Below are 17,749 nucleotides of genomic sequence, written 5' to 3'. Positions count from 1 at the left end.
CAAATTTATTGAACCGGCACTGTAGGTTCTTCACAGTAATGTGCATTGACCTCAATGGTGAGCTAAATTGTAATATATAGCATAGTTTGAGTGGGAGCCTTCTTATTTTGTTGTTTTGCTATCAAGTAGCAGATGAGTGGAGGTTCTGACATATCCAAAGGAAAGATAGGGACTATATTGGGAGAATATGGGGTGCTAGAGCCGACACAAGCTACCTACGGACACCAGGCGGGGGCAAATTGTAGAACACAAATAGACAAAACCATTCACTCATACGTATGGGAAATTTAGAGTGTCCAAACACTCTCCCATACATGCTTTTGGGATGTGGGAGGAAACCCATGCAGACAATAAATAATGCAATGTGATGTGTCAAGTGATTAATTAGGTATCTCTCAATTTATCCACATACATAAAATATATTGCACATGTGCTTTATTATAAGGGAAATAGACAGGGTTATTCAGTATTAAATCAAATGGGGAAAAGTCAGTCCAGGCCGTTTAAGTACTATGTAACCTTTAATATTGGCTTTAATAATAGAATATTTTTTTACAAAGGATGCTAACCGAACCCGGAATTGAAGCTTATTGGTGTGTGCTCACTACAGCCACCTGTAAAAGTATATTAAATATACATTGGAAAAAAGTGACAGTAAATGGGATAGAGGAATTCAATGTGAAATGGTCGTTTTGACATTGAGTATAAATTCAGCCATGGATCCCAGTCCTGCTTGCACAGAAAGATGGGAGGGAGGTCCGAGGTGAGTAAAGAGAGCGCCGTTCAAAGCCAACCTCGTCAATAGTACTCACAGCGGGCCAGGAGAGTGTAATAGCACTTGGCTGATTCCACATTGATATCATATAATCCAGTGTGCCCCCGTTTCACTATCATATTTATCTAACCTGCTGGGGGACAGGCTAAGGGGCAGTGGCGTCCCTGCTGCTCGGAGTAGACGTGCTACACGGCGCCCTCATGTATTCTTATTGATTACTCCCACCCAGCAGCCTCCCGAGACTGTAATTTAACTCAGCGGGCGCTGCACTTTAATGCTGGAATTCAAACATTCTAGCCACACTTGAAGAGACAAAAACAATTGACACTTTCAAAATGTGCAGAGCCCTCTCTTAAATAGGATCTGAGGGGAATGGATCATTTCATGTTCAGTGTTTTTTTTTCATTTTTTATTTTTTACTCTTGCTTCGCTTGTTTTTCTGTGCAGTCATTTCTTGTTGGTGCATAAGACAAAATAACAGTACAGCGACTTATTCATTCTAAGTATAGAGGATTATTTCTATTTCATAGAAAAAAAGAAAAATGCATGGCCATTTCAATTGTAATTTATTTTTTTTTTTAAGGATTTTTGACAATGATCCACGTGTCAATTAATAATGAAATGTTTTAAAAATAATATTCAACCACAATATTCAAACAGGTCAATTAAATCTGCCACATGACAAGAAAGTTGAAACTCAAGTGATAATCTTTATTTACTCACTGATGACGCAGCATCAGGACCAAAGTGAGATTCAGTATTTTGCTCAATGATACTTACAAAAGGTCACTAGGGCAGTATAGAACAGTCAATAAAGTTTCTCCCATAAACTTGGTCATGTTATAATCTTTTATTGGTACACTGTTGGTGTCAAATTGACGTAAAAGTGTTCTTAAAAAGAAAAAAATAAAAATAAATTGTCATGAGAAATCCAATTGAGAGTATTTACAACTAGGGCTATGGTTTCATTTACTGAATACTCCCATGTAGAAGCTGTTAAAATTATAACCCGCAGATTAAAATTGACATAGCATAACGGTCACCAGTATCAATAAAAACGCATTTACTCATATTAAAAAAATGAACCATTTCCGAGAGTGATCAAAGCTGAATGTTTGTGCAGATTGGCTATTGAGCATTCTACAGTATATATATAGTTCAGTTATCAGTCAGGATGAATGTGCATCAATGAAGTGGATGCCTTCTCCTTTAATGAGAGGGAAAGGATTTGATGTTAATGCTTTTGATCTCCACAGTCTTCAATAAACCTAATTAACTACAGGACACATGCAAAGAAATCCACCAATAAAATGATGTTTCATCATAGCACTAAAATCTTTCTTTCCAGTATATATAAAATCATGAAAATATTACCTTTTTTTTTGCACGTTTTTTTTTTTTTTGCTGCTTGCCCTTCATGTTTCAGGCTGTACTGCAAAGCACACTCCAGAGATCCATCCATCTCAATCGGAGGCTGCAGCTGACACCTTACAAAGAGGTACAATTAATAAGGGCATTATCCAGCGGTGGACAACAATAGAGTCCTAACGCAGAGACACCAACCTCGGGAGGCCCGGCGAGGAAAAATGTGTGTGTGTGCTCAAAAGAGAATAGGGGAGGGGGGAAGGGTGTGACACAGTGCTTCAAAAGTGGTTGAATTACAAGCAATGTCTTCACGCCATCAATCACCATAGTCTATTAGGAAAGACAACAGAACCAGTAAGAACACTGTTTTAAATCAAAAGTGAAATATTAACTCACAAAATAAAATATATTGCGATGGAAATTGTATTTTGTAACATTTTTTTCATGAATTCCATATATTAGCAGGATGTAGTGTGGAAACAAAGAAGGAGAGGAAGACAGAAAAAGAGAGAGAGAGAAAGAGTAGATGTGCAACTATCAAATGACCAGGACAAGCGATGACTACGCTACCATCAAAGTGTCCTATTAGTGCAGCTTGAGCGCAGCATTGTGCTTCACAGGAGAGAGGGTGGAGTCGGCGCCGCGCTGACATTTACAGCAAAACCAGAGGTTGTTCGTGGTCACTGCACTGGAGACAAATCCTAGACCCAGAAGGTCAAGGGTCACAGGCTACATTTCACCCGCGGTGGAGGTCCCTCTGTTGGAGAAGACAAACAGATAAAGGAGCCGAGGTGTGACGAGCTCCCGCTGTCGTGGAAATCAATGCGACGACTGAAGGAGGAACTTCCACGTCTCTTTTTTAAGTTCTTAGTCAGTCCTCCACGTTGAGCTTTTTTTTACTTTAGTCCCTGAACCGAAAAGAGCTTGGTTATGGATTACCAGACTGATCAATAACAAGATAGGAGGCTTTAAAGCTGAGGAAAATTAATTTGAAATGCAGTCAAACTCTTATCGACCTGCAGTCAGCGTAGCAGGTAGCTGATAATCCACCAATATTGTGATGAGCGGCTAATCTCTCATTTTAAATATGACCTCTAACACAGCATAATAAAAATTGAGAGTGGCCACCCATTTTGTTGGCGTCTAATCAGACTGGAGATTTTCTCACCTATTCATCTCAGTCCAAGTGCTAATATTCCTCTCTGAACCCCCAGTCAATTAATTTGCCTTTTTCATCATTGTTGGAAGAAAAAAGAAGAAAAAAAAAACACTGATTGAACTTTGCATTGGCATTTTTTTTGTGACCACCAGTCTGGATGTGAATTTTCACATAGTGCATTTTCGGATTTAAAAAGACAATATATAACAATAATGGATATTGTTGATTTAAGAAAGGTCACATTATTATGATGGAGTTCTATGAATTGTGGAATATTTTATACTTCATTAAGTCAGTGATTCATTTTCTATACCACTTTTATTCATTATAGCAGCCATCCATCCATCTCAACTCAATTTACTTTCCCCTATATTAAATTAATTAAATTAGAAGATTATAACAGAAATCATGGATGTATCTTTCTATAGATATTTTCAAAATAAAATGATCTCTCAGCAACTGATTTTCCTCATAATGCAAGTTAGGTTTGAAAGAAGTGTTTGGCATTCATTTGTAATTTAAACAATAAATATTGGTAATAATATAAAATTAAAAGGGAAGATCTATTACTATTCCTTAAAGAACTAGGTCCTTATCTGCAGTATGATCTTAGTAAGGGTGTAAATATAACAATTAATTTTAATCTTATTTTGTTAGGGGGTAAAAGCTGTTATGAATGCTATCAAGTATGTATAAAAGAAATATATACAGTACATATTAGATATTTACAGTCTGGCTAACTCAAAGTGGTGCACAATCTAGACAAACACAATCAGTGCCTTTTCATTTATTCTAATTTCATTCCAGTCGATGCAAATGAGACTATCATTTTATGTCAAAGCACCTCATCAGCACCTGATGCTCATCTAAATATCATCTAAATTATTCCCAACTGATTCCCGCCAAGCACCAATCTGTCAATCGCTTCTTTCTGCGAGAACCAATCAGTGCTTGCGGGCTCGCCACCGGGCACCACTCGGGACCGGGTCACCTCCGACTTGTAGCCTCCCTTATTGAGGCTACGAGCCGAGCGGGGCGTCGGCTTCTCATCAAAAGCACAAAAGCAAAACAGGTTAATTGGTGATCAACACAGTGGGACTTTAATGAGGCCTGCTTGCCTGCGGCCCAGCCCGCTTCACTACGCAACTTTCCCCCGCTTTCTTTGATCGCTTTGGCTTGTTCCTTGTCTGTCATTGTCGTCCATAATTACCTTTCACGCCAAATGGCCGCTATGAATGATAGGTGTCCGTAATTAATAACATTTCAATAAATTTGAATCACTAACCAGTCTCATTAGCCGCGCCCTTCGTCTTTTTGTCTCACCTCGACTTCTCTTGTCATCTTTTTCCAACTCTGACAATTCACAATAGTGCCACTTAGGGCCAGGGACTCACTTGATGCATGCCATATTTTGTGAGTAATCCAATTTTATTGCAGGTAATTAAACACAGCAAGCAAGAGGCTGTTCAACGGGAAAGAAATGACGATGGCTGGAAGTATAGAAGTCTTTTCAATTAAGTCAATCAAACTTTGATGGAGTGTAAACACGGAGGAACAACAGTTAAACGCTATTGGCACTTCCCGCTTTGGACTTGAGTCATGTTGGCAGGGAGAGAGCCCGTGTTGTTTTCACTTAACTACAATTAAACAGAGAGGATTGAGTGAGGGCGGGGGGGCTTTTTAAGGAAACACCTGTTGTTTTGATGACTTTCAATATCTGCCAACAGAGAGAGGCTTTTATGCTGATAGATAGACAAGCAGGGAATAATGATTTGATCCCTACTGAATTTGTAAGATTGCTCACTTACAAAGAAAAAAAATGCCAAAAATATACAGTAAGTTGAAAAATGACTCAAAACAAAAGAGTTAGAAAATGGGGTGTAATTGAGCACAAGAAGTCTTGGATCCGATAAAACTTGACCCGAACTACAGCTACCACAGATGGCCTGGTGCCCATACTGCAACCAGCTGTGCACCATCAGCCTGGTTCCAATACTCCTGATCTCAACAGCTCATGTGTATAAAGCACACCTGTTCTGGGAATTGGGTTCAGAAACTTGAAGGATTTTTAAGGAGTGAGCCAAAATCACAAACACCCTGTGACCAACGTTGTCTTATTACTCTGCTTGTTAACAAGATCTTCTCCGCCAAGTACAAGCTAAGGTTTGGAGATCAAATGCAAGGTGTGGAGTTTTTTGCCAAATAGTTTAAAGTTGGTGTCATCTGACCTGTCCACAGTACTGATAACCTAAGCCTTCTTTGTGTTGTTTATATGTTCTTAAACCCAATTGTCTTTTTAAATCATTAAAAAGTTTTGAGGTACTTTAAGGCAGATTCCTTATCATTCTAATGATTGTGATGCCACAAGGTAGTACCTTGCATGAACCCTTGAGTATTGAAAAATAGCAGTCAGGTGCTTCTTGTTTCAGCAGAAACCCCATTGGTTAAATTGTCGGGGCTGGATCTGTTGGAACAAAAACCTGGACCCATGGCAGTCCTTGAGGACTGACCGGTCTGCATCCTCTGGTCTAAATCCTGAGAAACAGCTTCAAAGTCTTGCTATTGATATTGGAGGGAAAAAAAACCCAAAACAAAATCACAATCCACTTTAAATATATGCTGTAGGTATAAGCCAAGCTTTAAAGTTATAGAGAATCAAATTCTTATTTTGCTCTATAAATGAACAACATGTATTACATTTTTTTAGTAGCACTTTTGATGTATATTCCGTCTATCACCATGATCAATAAAATACCATAACAATTCGTGAATTTTATTCTAACCGAGTGAAGATACGGATTTTCCAGTGGACCAGATCATTATTTTCTTCACTGTACATCAAGGAAACAAAAGAATCTCTCACTAATATGGCTACATTAATAATTCATTCCCTATTAAAGACAAGGAGACAATTCCTCATACCATCAACATTGTAATCTGTCTGTGTTTACCTGCCGTGAGTGAAATATTATCAATGATACCCAGGCAAGTACGCGAGTCTTTGTTGCGTCAGCTCTATAATCTGTTGGAGAGCAGCCTATCATTACAGCGGCCAGTGGCCTAATAGACTGACACAGATGCTATGGGGAGCAATTGATTCTGCCCGTCAATCAGCAGTAGAGAAGTGGCTTGTTTGTGCCGTATATCGTAACAACCACGTTGGAAAAGAAGTAGGAGAACCATTGTGAGGAAGTCATTAGCATTAGTGCTATGCTGTGGTTAACACGTGAACATTTACGCAGGAAATTGATTTGGGAATAATAATGTCACGGCTCAAGGCTTTGTGATGGGGGTGTTAGTTTGGTGCCGAGATCAATTCTAGTAGCATTGCTTAGAAGTACCATATGAAATTTTGCTTTGCTTTTTGGAGTAAAAGAAGCAAGAGAACCACTGAAAAAGCAAGACAAGTGCGCATGGTTCATGCTTTGATGCTCATTTAATTGCATTTATGAGTAAAGGATGTACGTTAAACGAAAGGCTCTAATGCCGAAGGAAATGGGGGCTGGTTTGCATTTTGCTGAGCGATCTGTCTAAAAATAATATTAAAAAAATATATTCCGACAAATTTGATTTTATTCCCTTACATTTAGAGAAAAAAAGATGAATTTCACCCATTAATTCATTATTTTAACTGATACTAAACTAATTTTCGTTCCAAATAACAATTGTTTATTAGATGCATTTTGATCAGTCTAATTGTGTTTAAAATGTGAGGAAGGAAAATAATTATATTAAAATAATGTGTCTCCAATACCCTCTCTCTATATCGTCGAATTATGATCGCAACTGGCTTTGGAACTAATACTCCATCATTAAAGGGGGCTCAGTGTAATTGATAAACCCACCTTTAACTTATTCAATAGCTTTTCTGGTTCTTAATAATCAATTAACAAAATCAAACACCCCCTTCCGTCCTTTTAAGATGTCTGCCCTACGTCTTTATCCGCCAACATCTGTGGCCACATGGAGTTAAAAGTCACAGCTGGATGTAGAGAATACATCTCCCCGGCTAAAAGAGAAGGGTGCCACCTGATTAAGAAGGGCAAGGGAAAGACTTTGGCAGGCCAATGGGAGGGGGTCAAGGATAGAACTCCCCCCCCACTGCTCCCACCCACCACTGTCATTTTTCTATGACGGCACCTCCCCTCGGGTCAGAGTTGAGGCCTACTTTTCATGAACAGAGCGGGCCGACGTCAACCGCGAGATTAAAGCGGTGCGGTGGCATCTTGGGGGACCAAATGAAAATATCAAGCGCTAAGCCTCACCCCCCACTCAATCCCCTCCACTACCACTCCCCCTTGTGAAAAGCCGGGGACAGGTATCTCATATTAGAGAGGTAGCCTAGTTAGCAGAGGTGGGCCTGCTGCTTTCCAGACTCTCAGCACCGGTCAAAAGGCCAGGTTGGCTTCGGAATTGCTTTATTGCTGCAATATATTACAGTAGAGGCCTACAGGAGCAGCTTATTAAGGAGGCAAGGGAAGAGATGCACTCCCAACTCACCGACACGACCCTGAAAACTTCCATAAAGGTCCCAATGAAATGCTGTCTTCTTTTCAAATAAATGTTCTTCAAAGGTCAACTCAATCATGTTGCTTTTTTACCTAATCTAAACATTTTGATCAAGAGACATACAAGAGTGGATTAAGGAAACATTTTGAGCAAAAAATATAAACACTCAGGTTCCCAAAACAGCTAAAAAGGAGAGTTTAAAAAAACTAAATATAAACATTCCTTATAGGGTTATATTGTTTCAAAACATATATATTTAAATTTTATTATATAGTTGAGTAAGATATTTCTAAAGAAATGCAATTTAACTCATGTTTTGTCCTTGTTTTTGTGGCCCAAATTTTCCTTGTTATTTATACATATTTCTATATAAATATCTGGTAGGACTGCAGTTATTTTCTCAAATCAATACAGTACAATGTACCATGTTAGAAAGTGATCAGTTTCAAATTTTATCATGATATTTTTTATGTTCTAAAGCAATGTATCTTCATCCATCCATCATCTATCTATTAACTTTCTTTGTTGGTGACTTTAATTCTGCTATTAATTCCTTCAAAAAAAACAAACTAAATAACTAAAACTAGCCCAAATATGAAAAAGTATTCTTTGTCCTCCATCTTATATCATCTGAACAAAATAGATCAATAAAGGCTTAAAAATATTTTCCGACGCGTTGAATTTTTCCTCCCCGGCACGACCGTATTTCTAATCATAAATTATAGTAAGACAGGAGCTGATCTGGAAGGCTTTTCTCTAATCCCCCCCCACCATCACCAGAAAGGGGGTCTTTACTGGAAGGCAAGGTTTGTGATGAAGCGGGCCCCAGTCGCACAATGTTGCGTCAGGCTACAGCATTCAAGCTTAAGCCAACTTATCAACTACATTCAAAGCATATCCATTGAGCTACGTTGCGACCAGACTTTTTTTTTCATTTTTTTTTTTTTTTTGCAGATCTATTAGGAATACTCTTATCTGTATTTAGCATATGCTGAGTCCTCGTGTGTATGTGTGTCTGGCAGCTTTGGACGGATTTACACTCTAAACACCTCAAGCTATTCTTGAGCGGAAACTGCTGATAACATTGGCAAAACTTGTGCAGACAAGCACAAAAAAAAGATAAATTCATTTGACATAACTGTCATATCATTTTTATTTGCATTCTGCTGGTAATGTTATTTTGTTTGTCTCTTAAAATACAATTTAGGTTTTAAAATGGTGATCTTGTTTCGTATTTGTTGTGTTAGAGAGGTTCTACCTATGGTGCATTATCTTTCTTTTTTTGAGGGGGGGGGGGGGGGGGGGGTGCTGGAATTGAAGAAAAAGACAACGCGAGAAAGAAATGTAGCGAGTTAGCAGGAACTTTTTCTCCGGAGCCTTTAGCCACGGTTAATCCGAGCGTGAAGCCTTTCAGCGGGGAAAAAGTCCTGCTGCAAGCCACAGAGAAAAAAGAAAAAAAAGCTGCTGCGGCGGCAGAAAGTCTTTTCACAAAAGCCGTATTTGCACACAGCGCCACTAATTAGGCTTACATTTGCTTATAACTACAATTAGCCATTAAATGGAAAAATATCCTCTATGCATCAAATTTAGGGGGATTTTTTATACTTTGTATTGGGAATATTTAAATCTTAAAACCCTCAAAATATGTTTTTTCCATGCAAAATGTTCTCTGATTAATATTGCCAAATTAAAGTAAATTAAATGGCATTTCTGCACCATAGTGTAAAATATTAAAAAGAGATTTTTTGGAAATAATCAAAAATATATCCACACACAACAAAAGAATAAAAGTGGGTACATTTCAGCGTTGACCTAAAAATAGGGATTAGTAAACAAAATTATTTGAAATTGCATTTAACAAGAACTAAATAGTAAAATACTAACATTTACTTATTCACTTTTTGGTATATTTGCTTAAATCCAAATTTCCAAACAAACTTTTTTTTTTTGTAGATGTATTGTGTCTGGCAGGGGGTCTTTTTACTCCCCCCCTGAGAGCCTCTCCTCTACTTTTACTTTCTTTGAGTGCACATTCACAGCTCCCAAGCAGTAGTGTTCTCTCGTACCTGTTGAGAACACTTTCATCCTTTAATGGGTCTCGTTAGCCACATTGTTAACGGGTGCTGTGAGGGAGCAACATCACAGCTAATAATAATGGTTTACTTACTTTTAGAGAAAATGCATTCCGAGCTGTGGCACGTACATCATCCTGCAAAGAAAAATACACAATACAAATGATTACTAAAAACATAATTGGACAGAAAATATGTACTGCATGTGGAGGTGGGCATCTTTAGTGGGTAAATCAAACACATTTTTTAATCATAGGGAACTATATTACCATTAAAGATAAAATTATAGACCATAACAGGGAAAATAAAGTTGAGTTGTCTGAGAGTTTGCATCATTGAATTTACATCACATCATTTTTACACTAAGTCAAAAAAGTACAAGAATAAATTTTAAAAGTTGGAACCAGTCAGAATATAACTGGGTATTTTTTTGTAAGAAGTTGTAATATGTAAAATAATTAAAGCTCATCATATTGCGACATTTTTTTATTTTTTTGAGAGAAAATTGTAACTGATGTGATTTTTAAATGATGGCATTTGAATGTACATTAAAATAATGAACTTCAATTTTAATTAAAAGTCACTGAGAGGAAGATAAATAATGAAATTTTGAACGTAAATTTGCTTTTATGACTTCTCCATGCACATTTTTGTTTAAAGTAAAAGAAACAATACTATGGGCCAGTTATGTTGATTTTAAAGAAAAGTATTGAATATTTGCCTGAATATCTGGGAAAGTATTTTTTACACCAGAAAAAACATTATACATGACTATTTAAAAAAATGTGATTGCACATTTCATTTTGGTTTATCTTTTACACAATGCACATTTACAATACAATTTTCTGTCAGAATTTTTCTTGTCCTCCAACATACACATACTGTATGTGTGCTTTCACATTAGCGGTTAAATCCGATGGCCAAAATGGACACTAACTCATTGGAATTAAATTTATCAGCATGTATGCTCAGAGGTAATAAGCTGTCAGTTAGAAAATGAAGATTTGTATTTAGATATATGACAGCTAAGAAAAGGCAGGATGAATAGGTGGAATAAATGAAGCTGCTTTACAACTAAATGACTTATTTGGGAGGCAGCAAGAGAATTGCCAGGACGGCGACCACAACGACAGCGATGATTGCAGATAATATTCTACCCCCGTGAAGGTGGAGATTACAAATATGAAATAATAATGACGTTGGGCCGGTCAGCAGAGAGCTAGCAAGGGTGGGGGGGCATTGGAAGAAAGGCAAATATGAAGGTCTTGTCAAACATTTCAAAACATTATTATAATATCATTTAAAAAAATATACCAAAATGTGTTAATGAAACAAAAAAACAACAGCAAAATTTTGCACTCATTATATATCCAGACTGCAGACTCGTTGTCCAATTAAAAAGTTTGGAGTTGACCTTGTTCAGCTATACTGCGCAAACTACCACTTTTCTAAATATAGGGTGAGTAGAGGTGAGGGGTAAAAACAAAAAAAAAGTGGATATTTTTCCTCCTTAATTTGTGCAAGTATGATTAAATATTAAAGATGTAATGCGGTTCTCTTGGGGAAAACAAAGAAGATTAAGAATTATGATTGTATTTGATTTTTATTGAAGTGAAAATGAAGTTGTTAGAAAATCTGGAGGATTTTTTTTTTTTTTTATTGTGTTGTTTTGTTGAATTTCTAACTTTGAAAAAGAACAATTTTCACTCTACCAAAATATGTTTGATGGCATATACTAACACTATGTAAAAACATTACAAAACTTTTATATTCCTTTATTGTGTATGTTTAAATATCACACAATAAAAAAAACATCATTGGCCTAATAAATTTTTGTTGTTACATAAAGAACAAAAGGAAAATAATGAAAAACTTCAGGATTAAAAATAGATTTCTGAATTAAAAAAAAAAAGAAATACCATTGTTTTCTTTTTGATGATTAAGTTAAATGGACCCATGAATGAAACGATACCCAAACAAGAGAACTTTAAAGTCTCTATAATGTAGGTATGGATATCCGTTTCAAACTGAAATGTTCATCAGAGCAGGAGTTCTCTATTTTCTTTTTTCTTTTTTTTGAAGGAGGCTGAGCTGATGAAAGCCAGTCTACGTTACAACCAAGCTCGGGGGATGCGTGGGCTGCGCTAAGGCAGCTGGATTTCAATTGATTAGCTAGCCATGTGTGATGAAAGTTTTTTTTTTTTCCCCCCTGCCTCCATTCCCACAAGTGACAACGTCGCTGTAGACTTTCAAAGAGAAGTACGCCAGGATAGTGTGGCAAAAGTGCCAGAAAGCACTTGAGAGAGAATTAGAGCAGATGAGGAGTGAACGCAACACATTCAAAGTAAGCACATGTGACACCAACTGTCTTATTACCACTAATACTACTTTTTTTTTTTATCTTAAGGCATTTGTCACTTGTGTGATGAGTTATTTTGGACAATATGTTTATTAGTGTAGTGGTAGAACTCTGTTGTGTTGGCTTCTTTCCAACTGCTAATAGTAAAAAAAAACATAAAATGATTAATCATGTTATTTATTCATTTTAAAATATCATAAAAGAAAAAAAACATTCAAAAGGATATATGTGTACTTCTAAACATTTTCTTTTAAAATATATTTTATATTTAATAATAAAGTAATGAATGGAAATCCAACTTTTCTTCAATTAAATTAAATTAAATTGTCAAACACCTAATGGAATTAGGCATTTATTTTTATTTTTTTAAAGGAAATGTAAATGTAGGACAATCAGAATGAGTTCATTCTTTGGGATTTTCAAATGGGTCAATGTAATCTAAAATCATCACTCAAATATAACCATTTTGTTTTTTAAATAAAGTTACAAAAAGCAAAATCCAAATGAATCGAACACTAATTATGTATATGCTATTATTCTGTGCTTTAAAATGAAAGAAACTGTTAAATCTAGATTTGTTTTCATCAATATTGAATTATACAAGCCAATTTTAAAACTCTAGAAAAATATACCTATTGGAAAAACCCCAAAAGTTAAGATTGCATCCTTAAAAGAATATTTATTTTATTATTTTCCTTTTTAGCACTAATATAATTGGCATTATATCAAATTACAAGCATTTGTAGGCATCAATATATGTCGTCTATGAAGAGCCAGATTTAATAGATAGACATGCTTTCATGTGACCAGTGTGGTGTAAACAGAGCTCATGTCAGGTGCCTGTCAAATCATTAAAAAAAAAAAAAAAGAAGAGTAGAATTCTTATCGGACACTGGGGATCAGCAATAGTGGCGGGCACATCATGGAGATGCCTTCCACAGGAGGAGGGAGGAGGGCCGAAGCTTGAGGGTTTTTTTTTGTGAATTTAGAGGCAGATAGATAAAAATCAGCTTCATATTTCTCCACCCAATGGTACTGATGAAAGCAAGCCAGAAGAGAATTACACGGCAAGAGTTTGGTCAGCGCACCCGACGCCTTTCAAAGGCAGGGAATTGAAAAGTTAATGAGAAAAAGACGCGCCGCAGGTTGGCTCTGTTTAATAAGTCATCATGCTCCTCTATCTATTGTTACGTGGCACGCACACACCCACAACAGATTGCGGGGTTTTTTCTCTTCTTTTCAGCATAACACGCTCTCCAGCTTACAAATAAGCGTTAGGGCCAGAGTAAAAATGAAAAAAAAACAACAACATTAACAATATTACCGGAATTTTAAATATTAATGGTTTGAAATGGATGAAATCAAGCAGATTTTAAGAAAAAATGACAGTTTTACGACAATACAACAGTACTTTTTAACGATAGAAGCAAGGAAAAGCCTTAAAAATGTTTATTTTGTCATTTCATTTAAGAAAAATGACAATAATTCCTGTTATAACTGTTCAAACTTGTTTCTTATTGAACCACATTAATTGTATACCCGTCATTTGAATCATGTCAACATCCTCAAATTATAATCCCCAATATTACATTAACTGTTAAATTAAAATGTGTAGTGACATACAAATTGCATCTTGAGTGTCTAAATATATATTTTTTAGCCTTTACATTATCTCTAATTGCATAAACAATTCGAAAATCCAAGATGTATTTTATAGAAATACATTAAAGCAAAATTCCAACATTTATTTATGAAAATACAATAATGCAAAATTAAGTCTTTACTCTAATCTGCTATGTCTCCCACTCAAATTCTACAAATGATTGTTAATAGAATGGTGAAGGCCTTCAGTGAACAATAGAATAGAACATGTCAGTGTCGTCATTTAGAATGCAAAGTGACGCAAACTGTGCCAACTGAACGCGCTTGTCACTGCCGTGTTTTTGCTCCTTTTGTAAAAGTACTTCTTCATCTCGTCGCTCATCAGACAAATTGCCGTCGTGCCAGTGATCTCTTTTCTTCTCGCTACAAATGATCTATCCCCCAGTAAACTCTGCACATATGCAGAAATTAAAACCAAAAAAAGAAACAGAGCCTGAAGGAAAATGAATTTAAATGTGAAGACCGTGATGATGAATGAATAAAGCGCTCTGATGACACTTGACACACATTGGATGAAAAGGAGAGCCAAAAAAAATTCAAAAATAAAAATGATGACTTTTTAGTGTGCGGATGTGTGTGTAATTACAACCTGACACATGTAATGGACCATATTTTCCATTTTGACAGCACACTTGACAGAAGCATCTTTTGTCTCTTTATCATCGCCTTTGGCTACACGTGAAAACAACACGATTACCGCACGCCAACCGGAACACAATGTTTGTCGTACACTTCCATCCCGCTACGCCGGCCCACGTCGAACACTCTAATCATCTCGCGGGGATTTCTCCGGCGGTGTTTTTAACATGGAGATTGTATTTGACCCCCCCAGGCGGAGGAGGTCGGCACATCTTTGGACCGCTGCCTACTGACAGTGGAAATCAACTGACAATTCCTTATAATGTGGCATGATTATTAGCCTACTTAGCCCAGTCAATTTAAACCTATTGGAAGATTTTCGAAATTCCCTATCTAGACCGCCACTGATGAAGATGTTCTGATTGCCACCATTTGTGATGGGAATACTAGACGTGCCCCACTATGGTAAATGAGCTAACTTTATTTATAGTATAAGGAAATTATTCCAGGAATGGGACACAAAAGTACTTCCTGGAGATTGACAATAATACTTCCGGGAGATTGACAATAATACTTCCAAATAAAACATAATATAAAGGTTTTTTAACTGCTTAAAAAAATCTAAAAAATACAGAGAGGGCTCTTGGTGGATATGGAACTACCTCTATTCCATAAATCATGGGCAATAGACTCAAAGGGTTTATCACCTTTAGATTCTAATCAGGGGGTGACAGACAGTCTTTTTACGGCTCCACGGGACAATTAAAAGACAAGAGTTCCACAACCTGACCAATGAAGGCTGTGAATGCACTAAATCCTGAACTGTACAGGGAGCCAGGCGAGGATGACGGCACAGGTGAGTCAACCTATGGCACGAGACCAAAGTCTAAATGGGCCGCCCAACGTCCAATAGTGGACTATTATACCATTATTTCACCAGATTTTTTAATACGTCAATTATTTCCCCAAAATAAAGCAAAAAATGTTGTCCAAACAAATCAAACAAATAGAAATCCTACCTGTGAAGAAATGCAGCTGATTTCACCAAAGTACCACATTATCATAAGAAATGAAAGAAAAACTTTGTTAAAAAAATGTATACTTTTGAAGTGTACAACTAGTAGACACTGACCAGAACACTTGATACAAACGCGAGCCAAGACTCAAAGTGTGAAGTGTGTTGGGCGACTCGGGGAGGGAGGAGGGGGGGGAGAAACCTGTCAACGTCCAATCTGGGATGTCTTTATTTGACACCGTTGGGGTTTTTGTCAGCTCTTTTGGCGGGGCCGTCCGGCCCCGCTGGTGTCCCTTTCACCCCTAAAAGGCAGCTGGGCCGTGACCCCCGAACCGCCAGGCCCTCAAAAAGCCGTGGGCTACCCCCCTTCTACCGACTACATCCTATTCAGCCCCCCGTTGGATAACTTTATTCATCTTGCGCGTCGTAGTCGCCACATTCACTCTGATACAATGTGGACACTCGAGGGCATTCAGCTAAATGGAAGAAGGGAGGCGTTATGTCTTCATTTCTAGGTTTTGACAGCTAAGGACCCAATCGGCTTGGAAATCAACTATTTCTACTCATAAATGTGGACGAGAAGCTGAGTAAATCCATTTCAGTCATCACGTATTGGCCGACATGAAATGAAAGCAGGTGGAGGGGCCAGTGGAGCTTATTTTCACCTGCCTAACAGTGAGAAGCAGTACCCGGACCACCCTGCTCTTCTCTCATCATTCATATTCAAGCCAGGGCCTCTTGACAAGTCTGCTGATCTCACTCAATGTTTTGTGATCGGGACAATACGTGTTCACTGCGTGGGCAAAAAAAAAAAGACGAAGCCCATTGCGCTTCTTCGCGCCTTGTTCGCGATGTCCACTCCCAAAATTGTCATCCATGGACTTAGAAAAGACTGGCTAAAAACTAACCAATGACATCTCAGTTATATTATGATTCAAGGGACTAGAGATGAGAATAGTCCGGAAACATTTTAAATATTCAAGATCTACCGACTACATTGATCACCAAACAGTACAAAAACAGTAAATGACTTCAGTTTTCTACATAACATAAAGTGTAAGATAAGTGTAAGATATTTACACAAATATATTCTATAAACATTGACGATTGATCAAAAAATACCTCTATAATGAACAAAAACACAAACAAAAGTGATTAATTTCTGGCCAAACAATATCGGATTGAGCTGCAGGTTAGATTTAGTCTGCTTGCATTCTTCACAATAACAATTAACAAATAAACCCAGTAGCATTCAAATAAATAAATAAGAACTAGTTTCAAATCATAATTTTACCCTTTTTTGTGGGGTGTAAAATCATGTTTAAAGTAGAAAAAATTGAGACCATTAAGTACTTGTATGCGGGTAGAAATTCCCCTTTTTGCTGGCAGGCGGGGGATTTTGATATCCGAAAGGTAGGTTTATACATTAGCGCTGTAGTTGCAAAACACTGTTGATATTCAAATGATTATTGTGCAAAATCTGGGATAAGCTTCTGTGTGAGAGCGCTTCTAAGTGCCTACAACTATTGCTAATTCCCCTCACCATTGTGGGCCGAACAAAGGCCTTAATCCCATTTCACTTTTGCGGAGGGCCGGGGCTATTTTCTCTCTCGTAAACCAACAACACTCCCCCAAAGCCGGAGCTAAGAGGCTCTGAGAAAGGGGCCAGTGTGTGTATACTTCAAGGCCTTTTTTGTCCAACTTGGCTAGTACTCTGCATAAACTTTTAAGTGGTCCCAGTAGACCACAAACACCTTTTTGCCAGAAAAATGAGCTAGCACAAACTGTAAGAAAGGTTGGGGGGGGGGTGACGAGGGGAGGGAAACCAAACACTCTTAAACTGCACAATGCAAAAAGAAAAAAGATATGAGCTCTTTTATGTGACAGACTGCAAAGAGTTAACATTTTTTTTACTCTCCTTTAGGCACTTGGAAATGAATTTTCATTCTCCTGATGGCAGATTAGACTCTTTCTCTGCATTGTAAATCCTGTAATACATTATTTATAACACGGCTGGTCCACTATCAAAGTGAGCCAAGCAAGAGGATTCGTTTGTTGTACTTTGTAGTTGAGCTTTCATAGTGGAAAAGCAGAGTATTTTCTCAGTTTTTAGACTTCATACTTTGTTATTCAACCCACATTCCATGTTTAGAATGTCATTCATGTGCCATGTGCAATAACTTACACTGAATGTGCATTACTTCATAATGTGATGACTGGAAAAATGAAAAAAAATATTCATCTTAAATATTTA

At 37.3% G+C, this 17,749-nt stretch overlaps 1 long non-coding RNA gene across 1 annotated transcript; it reads right to left on the bottom strand.

Annotated features, from left to right (window-relative positions):
• Nucleotides 1-2,164: 2,164 nt before the first annotated feature.
• LOC144209129 (uncharacterized) lies at nt 2,165-15,636 on the bottom strand. Its single transcript, XR_013329009.1, has 5 exons — nt 15,500-15,636; nt 9,976-10,017; nt 2,711-2,897; nt 2,339-2,470; nt 2,165-2,262 (listed from the first exon to the last, which is right to left on the bottom strand). It is a non-coding gene; the product is annotated as an uncharacterized LOC144209129 (long non-coding RNA).
• Nucleotides 15,637-17,749: the final 2,113 nt, after the last annotated feature.

The sequence above is a fragment of the Stigmatopora nigra genome, chromosome 2 (assembly GCF_051989575.1).
Source record: "Stigmatopora nigra isolate UIUO_SnigA chromosome 2, RoL_Snig_1.1, whole genome shotgun sequence".
Taxonomy (NCBI): Eukaryota; Metazoa; Chordata; class Actinopteri; order Syngnathiformes; family Syngnathidae; genus Stigmatopora; species Stigmatopora nigra.
The sequence above is the reverse complement of the archived record's forward strand: the minus strand, read 5'-3'. Positions and strand labels throughout refer to the sequence as shown.